At 36.1% G+C, this 8,532-nt stretch overlaps 1 protein-coding gene across 1 annotated transcript in view; it reads left to right on the top strand.

Annotated features, from left to right (window-relative positions):
- PKN2 (protein kinase N2) overlaps positions 1-8,532 on the top strand; it is a 150,547-nt gene that overhangs the window by 74,294 nt on the left and 67,721 nt on the right. The window lies entirely within an intron of this gene.

Genomic DNA, 8,532 nt, shown 5'->3' with positions numbered 1-8,532 from the left:
TCTTGAAAAATTTCTATTTTTATTCCATCAATTCCCGCCACTCGTCTGTCTGTCGTGCTGTGGTAGTTTGAATTGCTGTGATTCTGAGGGCTGTGCCACCGGTATTTTATAAATAACCAGCAGGGTCACCCATGGTGAACAGATTACAGATGAGCTTCCAAACAAAGACAGACTAGGAAGAAAGAGTGACAAACTACTTCCGAATCGCTAGTCACTGAAAACTCTATGAATAGCAGAGAAACACCGTCAGATACAGGACCGGAAGGTGGGAAGGCACTCAGAATATGACTGGGGGGGAAAAAATACCTCCTCTAAGTAGAGAAAAAACCAATTGTAACAGTACATAAACAGGGTGCTAGCAGAAATTCAAGCCTTATTTAAAAGAGGAAGTGGAATTAGTGATAAGTGAAATCAGTGAAAGTAAACAATACTAGGAAGATGTTTACTTTTGCTTTATTGACTGCAAAAACTTTCAACTGTGTGAATTATAAGAATGTATGGATAACATTGCAAAGAATGGGTACTCCAGAAAACTTACTTGTGCTCATGTAGAACTTGTTCATAGTTAGAAAAGACCAAGGGGATACTGAAAATTTTAAATCAGGAAAGGTGTGCCCCAGGGTTTATCCTTTCACTCTACTTACTCAGTCTGTATGCTGAGCAAATTATCCAAGAAGCCGGATTATATGAAGAAAAACACGGCATCAGGATTGCAGGAAGACTCATTATCAAGCTGCAATGTGTAGATGATGTAATCTTTCTTGCTTGAAGCAAAGAGGACTTAAAATACTTATTGATGAAGATCAAAGATTACAGCCTTTGGTATTCATTGCACGTCTATATAAAGACAACAAAAATCCTCCCCATTGGAATAAAAAATAACATCATGATAAATGGAGAAAAGATTGTAGTTGTCAAAAGACTTCACTTTGCTTGGATCCACAGTCAGTATTCATGAAAGCAGCAGTAAAAAGATCAGACAACATATTGCATTAGGCATATCTGCTGGAAAAGACTCTTTAAAATATTCAAAAACAAAGATCTATTTCAGGACTAAAGTCTACTTGACTTTAGTCATTGTATTTTCAGTTGCCTCATGTACATACAAAAGTTGGGCAATGAAAAAGGAAGATAGTATAAGATTCGATACACTGTCCATTCATTGCTGGTTAACTTCCCTTGGTCCATTGTTCTTCTTAGTTCATGACTGTGTATTATAATTATTTCATATTATTCCTTTTATAACTAAGATCCTTTTATTGTTAATACAAAGATTTGAGAAATGGGATGCAATTATACTGCTTCTCAAGGAGTGATGTACTTGGTATCTCTTCATTAATGGGCAGTTGTTACTCAAAGTAGCACCATTGATTTTCACACTAATCTCTGAGGGCTCAATTAAAACATTTTGAAAACATATTTCCCACTCACATAACTCATGCTACTTAATAAAAATACAGAATTTTGTTGGTTTGATTTTAATACTCCCAAATTTATATGTACCTTTTCTTCAATTGAAAATACTTGCCTGTCCAATCAATATAACCCATCCTCAATCTTCATCTTTCAATCCTGGCGTTTTCCAATCTTATCTGGTTTTGAGACCATAAAACCTTCTGGATCCCCTTATCTAAATTTAACTCATCCTCCTTTCAATTTTTTTATGCTTATGATGATTATCTCTCTTTTTACTTATATCTAATTGATCAACCTTTGAATTTTCACTGCAGCATTTAACATATAGAAAGTATACCACAATTATATGATTAATAAATACAGATAATGATTGGCTTGCTTCTTTCTTTTTTTAACAAGCAGAAGTTTATTCTCTCACAGATTAGGAAGCTAGAAGTCCAAATTTAGAGTGCAGTCTCAGAAGAAAGGTACTTGCCTCCTTTCAGCATCTGTTGGACCTACATCTGTGGACATCTCCATGTGCCTTGGCATTGGTCTTTCCTAAGATCGAGGAGCTTCACAGTGCAGGGACCTCAGGTCCAAAGGATGCACTCTAACCCTGGGTCTTCTTTCTTTTTTTAAAATGTTTTATTGTGAATTATGTGATACTTTACATGGGAGAACATTAGTTTTACTGTCATCCTATCGTATATCATTTCATTGCCATGGTTACAATCCCCTCCATGCATCATCAACCAACCAAAGGGTGTACACTACAAACCTGCTCCCTGGTCGTCAGCACACCGCTCTTCTCCCTTCATGGTCCCAGGGACCTCCACTCCTAGACTGAAAAGTTAATCACTCCCCTCCTTTACATTTCCATCCTTCACAATCAGTCCTGATAACAGTTATTCACCATTGTATCACAAGAGACCCATCCACATTTCATTTCATCAGCCCCGCCTAGACAGATTGGATACTACTCAATGGAGATTGATTCTACATTCCTCCATGCCCTCTGGATCTAGGTTCCCTCTTGGCTTGCTTATTTCTGATTTGTAATGTAGTTTTTTTTTTAATTTAAAAATAATATCCCACTTTAAGTTGTAGAACAAAATTATTTTTTGTTTTTGTTTTACAAAATTAAGTTATATGATTGGAAAATGAAAGAATTTGAAAGCTATATAATTTACACTTAAATTTTGGCCTTTCATTACAAAACTCCATATTGTGGAGTGCTAATTACTAACATTGCAAAGAATGGGAAGTCCAGAATATATAATTGCTCATATATAACACAGACCAAGAGACAGATAGTTGTTCATATAGAACAGGAAAATACTGCATGGTTTAAATCAGGAATGGTTTGTATTGGGGTTGTATCCTTTTACCGTACTCATTGAAACTACATGCTAAACAACTAATTGGAGATGCTGAATTGTGTGAAGAAGATGGAAACATCTGGATTCACGTAGGACTCATTAACAAACTGTGCTAAGCAGAAGATGTTACAACCTTGCTTGGTGAAAGCAAAAAGAACTTGAAGCACTTACTAATGAAAACTATAAACCCCAGCCTTCAACATAAAGCAAAAATCCTCACAACTGGACCAATATGCAGCATCATGATAAATAGAGAAAAGATTGAAGCTGTTAAGTATTTCATTTTACTTAGATCCACAAATATGTCCATAAAAGTAGCAGGTAAAAAATCAAATGACAAACTGTGTGCAGCAGATTTTCTACAAAATACTTCCAAGTATTATAAAGTAAGAAGTCACTTTGAGGACTGAAGTGTGCCTGACCTAAACAATGGTACTTTCAGTTATCTCATGTGTATGTGAAAGCTGGGCAGTGAATAAGGAAGAGTTGAATAGAAAAAATATATAAGAAAGAATGGATGCATTTGAGCTATGGTGTTTGTGAAGACTATTAAATGCACCTTGGACTGCCAGAAGAACAATCAAATCTGTCTTGGAAGAAGAGCTGCCAGAATGCTTTTTAGAAGTGAGGATGGGGAGACATCATCTCACATACTTGGACATATTATCAGGAGGGACAATTCCCTGGAGACTGTTACCATGTTTGATAAATTAGAGGGTCTGGGAAAAAGAGGAAGACCTTCAACTAGATGGACTGACATAGTGTCTACAACAACGGACTCAAACATTACAGTGATTATGAGGATGATGCAGGTCCAGGCAGTGTTGCATTCTGTTGTACAAAGGTCACTGTGAATGGAAACCAACTCAGTGTGCTTAACAACAGCAATTATCAATAGTAAATTACTTTGACTAGTCTGTTACAATGAAATTTCAGAACTTTATAAGTTCATAATCAATCAAATACTGGCAGTTTTATGTAGTTCAACTTAATGCTTCTAAAAATTTTCCCAGTGTTTAACAGAGTCGCTGTGGGTCAGAACTGACTTGATGGCACATAACAACAACAACCCCAGATTTAGGGGTCCTTGTATGGCACTATAGGATAAGCTACTAGACTGCTAACTGTAGGATTAGCAGTTAAAACCCACCAGCCACTGAGAAAACCTGTATAGGGGTGCTGTGAGTCAAAATCAATTATCCAGCACTTAAAAATAACCATCCCAGATTTAAGGAGCCCTGGAGATTCAGTGGTTAAGTACTTGGTTGCTAACCGAAAAAATTGGCAGTTCAAGCCCACTAACCATTCTGCAGGAGAGATGTGGCAATCTACTTTCATAATGATTTACAACCTTAGAGACACTGTGGGACAGTTCTACCCTGGCTTAGATGGTTGTTGTGAGCCTAAGTCAACCCAAAAGCAGTGAGTTTTGGTTTTGGTTTATCCTAGTGAAGAAACCCAAAGCTTGCAGAAGGTAGTTCAACTTATCCAAGTTGTGTTGGTGTTAGTTGCCATTAAGTCATCCCAACTCATAATGATCTTATATATAAATGTTGTCAGTCCTCTGCCATCTTCATGACCCGTGTTCGTGTACTCATATAATTTTGACCAAAGTCTGACTGATTGAAAAATATATTTGGCCTGACAAATTAATGTACATTGAAATACTAAGTTTTTTCTTAATGTAGTTTAGTCTCAAAGAAAATTTATTTCAAATTTTCAGTGTGTCTGATGTTCTTAATATTGGATAGGTAAAAGGATTATTAGGGTAAGGAAAAAGTATTTTCCTTTTAAATTTAGAAGATGAATTCACAAAATTATAATATGTCATAGTCAAACACCAAATTGAAACCAGTATTCTTATTGGTAAAGCATAATTAACAAATTATTTTGGGGACTGTACTTCATGGTTTAAATTAATAATTACATGAGTTCATTGTAAACTATTTTAGGTTGGTTCCTTAGTGTGAAATCTATGTACTTTTATTTTTTAAAGAACAAAATTTGGCAAGGGAGCCCCTTCTTAAATAAATGACTAATTTTTGCAACAGATAAATAATGGAAGAAAAATTAATAATTTTTTTTTACTGTGTGTTCATTAGAAGATACCCATATTTGTGCCCATTCTAAAGAAAGGTGACCCAACAGAATGTGGAAATCATCAGTATCCTTAATATCATGTGCAGGTAAAATATTGTTCAAGGTAATTTAAAAACACAACAGAAGCACATCAACAGAGAATTGTTCAAAATACAATTTGAATTCAGAAGAGGACATGAAATGAGGGATATCATTGCTGACATCAAATGGCTCTTTGCTGGAAGTAAAAGTACCAGAAAAATGTTTTCTTCTGCTTTATTGGCTATGCAAAGGCATTTGACTGTGTGGACATAAAAAAATTGTGATACTATTGTGAACAATAGGAATTCCAAAACACTTAATTGTGCTCATGAAGAACTTGTACAGGTGTATACTTTCACCTTACTTATACAATCTGTATGCTGAAGAAGTAATACGAGAAACTGTATTATATGAAGAAGAATATAGCATTACGATTGGAGAAAGACTCACTAGCAACCTGCAATATACAGATAACCTTGCTTGCTGGAGGTAAAGAGGACTTGTAATACTGGTGAAAATCAAAAATTACAAAGATCAAAATTCCATGTCATTGTAAAGAAAACAAAAATCCTCGCAAGTGGACCAATAAATAGCATCATGATAAACAGAGAAAAGATTGAAGTTGTCAAAGACTTCAGTTTACTTGGATCTACTCATGGAAGCAACAGTCAAGAAACGACATATTGCATTAGGCAGTCTGCTGCTCAAGACCTCTTTAAATTGTTAAAGAGCAAAGATGTTAGCTTAAGAACTAAGGTGCACATGACCCAAGCCATGGTGTTTTTAATAGCCTCATGTATATGAAAGTTGGACAATAATTAAGCAAGACAGTAGGAGAATCTATCCATTTTGAATTATGGTATTAGGAAAGAATATTGAAAGTACCATGGACTGCCAGAAGAACATACAAACCTGCCTTGAAAAAAACTACAGCAGAGATGCTCCTTAGAAGCAAGGATGGCACGATGGCACCTCTCATACTTCAGATATATTGTCAGGAGGAACCAGTCCCTGGAAAAGGACATCATGCTTGGGAAAATGGAAGGTTAGCGAAAAAGAGGAAGACCCTCAAGGAGATGGACTGGCAATGTTGATTGTTGAACCTTTTTCCTGATAGTTTTCCAATACTGGCCCTTGAGAATCCCAGAGACTGTGAACATCAATTTTCCAGCTGATGGTTGACTTTTGAACTTTTTCTTGGTCGGTGATTGAGAATGTTACCATTCCATACTCTTCCACTTACTCTCAAGAAACTGGCCAAGAAAAAGTTCAAAATCAGCTGGGATTCTCAAAGACCAGTGTTGGAACACTATCAGGGAAAAGGTTCAACTATCAAAAGTGCTCATTACAGTGAAATAATTTTTGACTCACCCTCGCATGATACTGAACAACTTTCAGACTAAGATGGACTAGAAATAGAATCTTGGTAATCTATTTCTAGAAATCAGTCAGTGAAACCCCATGAATTTCATTGGTTCATTACCCAATTGATCATCTCTTGCCAACTCAGTGGTGACCTCATGCATAATTGAACAAAACACTATCAGGCAACCAACTCCATGGCAGTGAATAATAATACCTTAATGATAAAAGTATATACAGATTTAAATAATATGTAAAGATTGATCTTTTCTTTGAATAAATGCATGATTTCTTCTTTTGTGGGAGAAGACTGACAGCTCCTAACTCAAATCAATAGACGGCACTAACTTCTGACTCTTTTTTTTTTTTCTTTATCCTTATATTAGTTTTCTGTGACAACTGTAGCAAACTATCACAGCAAGGTACTCTGTATTTTAAAGACAGAAGATTAACAACCTTAATTCCATCTGCTACCTTAATTTCCCTTTGCCTTTAAAGTAGGGTAGTCACAGGTTCCTGGGAATAGAACATAGGCATATTTTGAGGAATGCTATTATTCGGCAGATAGCTACCTGATAAGCCAGCTGTGAAATGCCTATGTGTATGCCTATTCCAAAGAAAAACTATCCAGCAGAATGTAGAAATTATCAAACAATATCATTAAATTCTACACAAGTATAATTTTATGGAAAATAATTCAAAAATTGTTGCAGCAGTACATCAACAGTGAACTGCTGGAAATTGAATTGGAATTCAGAAGTAAGCATGGTACAAGGGATATTGTTGCTGATGTCAGATGAGTCTTGGCTGAAAGCAGAGAATACCAGAAAGAAATTTGCCTGTGTTTTGTTGACTGTACAAAGATAATGGACTTGTATGGATTATAAAAAATTATGGATAATATTGTGAAGAATGGGAATTCTAGAACAGTTCATTATACTCAGGAGGAAACTGTGCATAGACTAAAAGACAGTTCTAACAGAACCAGAGAGGCCTTTGGAAAACTGTGCCTCAATGTTGTATCTCAGTACCATGCTTATTCAGTCTGTGGAGTCCTGGTGTGGCACTACAGGATAAGCACTGGACTTCGAATCGCAAGGTCAGTGGTTCAAACCCACCAGCTGCTCTTTGAAAAGCCTATACAGAGTTGTTATAAGTCAGAACAGACTTGATGGCACTTAACAACAATAGCGTTAGGTCTGTATGCTGAGCAAATAACCCTAGAAGCTGGAAGATGAACATAACATCAGGATTAGAGGAAGACTCATTAACAACCTTCAATATGCAAATGACACACTTGCTGAAAGCAAAGAGGACTTGAAACATGTACTGATGAAAATAAAAAACTACAGCCTTCAGTATGGATTGCACTGCAGCAGAAAACAAAATCTCCATAACTGAACCAATCAGTAATATCATGATAAATGGAGAAAACATTGAAATTGCCAACAATTTCATTTTATTTGGATTACTGTCAATAACCATGGAAGCAGCAGTTAAAAAAAAAAAAAAAAAAAGTCATTTCAATGGACAAATCTGCTGCAAAAGATCTCTTTAAAGTATTCTAAACAAATAAATATATCCTCACTTTGAAGACTAAGTTGCACCTAAGCCAAGTATGCTGGCCAACGCATCAGGAAGACTGATGAAGAATTGATGTCTTTGAATCATGCTTTTGAATTATACATGTGAAAGTTGGACAGTGAATAAGGACGACTGCTAAAGAATCTATGCATTTGAATTATGGTGTTGGAGAAGAATATTGAAAGTAACCTTGTATTGCCAGAAGAACAAACAAATCTGCCTTGGAAGATGTACAGCCAGAATGCTTCATAGATTTTATCTCTTATACTTTGGACATGTTGTCAAGAGGGACCAGTCCCGTAGAAGAACATCATGCTTAGAAAAGCCAGCAAAAAAAAAAAGAGGAAGTTCCTCCAGAGATGAACTGACCCAGTTGTTGTAACAATGGGCTCAAACAGAGCAACAATTGTATGACAACTGGGCAGCATTTTGTTCTCTTCTACATAGAGTCACTATGAATTGGAATCAAGTCAACAGCACCTAACAACAAAAACAGCATAATTCTGCCTGCCAAAATTACTAAAATGGCCATTTTTGTGCGTGATTTGTCACGTTTAGTGTTACGTTTAGTGTTACTAGAACTAAGTTTAGGTATTGTTGTTGTTGTTAAGTGCCATCAAGTCGGGTCCGACCCATAGCGACCCTGTACAGGGTTTCCGAGGGTGTAAATCTTTACGGGAGTAGAAAG

The sequence above is a fragment of the Chrysochloris asiatica genome, unplaced genomic scaffold (assembly GCF_000296735.1).
Source record: "Chrysochloris asiatica unplaced genomic scaffold, ChrAsi1.0 scaffold00002, whole genome shotgun sequence".
Lineage (NCBI taxonomy): Eukaryota > Metazoa > Chordata > Mammalia > Afrosoricida > Chrysochloridae > Chrysochloris > Chrysochloris asiatica.
The sequence above is the reverse complement of the archived record's forward strand: the minus strand, read 5'-3'. Positions and strand labels throughout refer to the sequence as shown.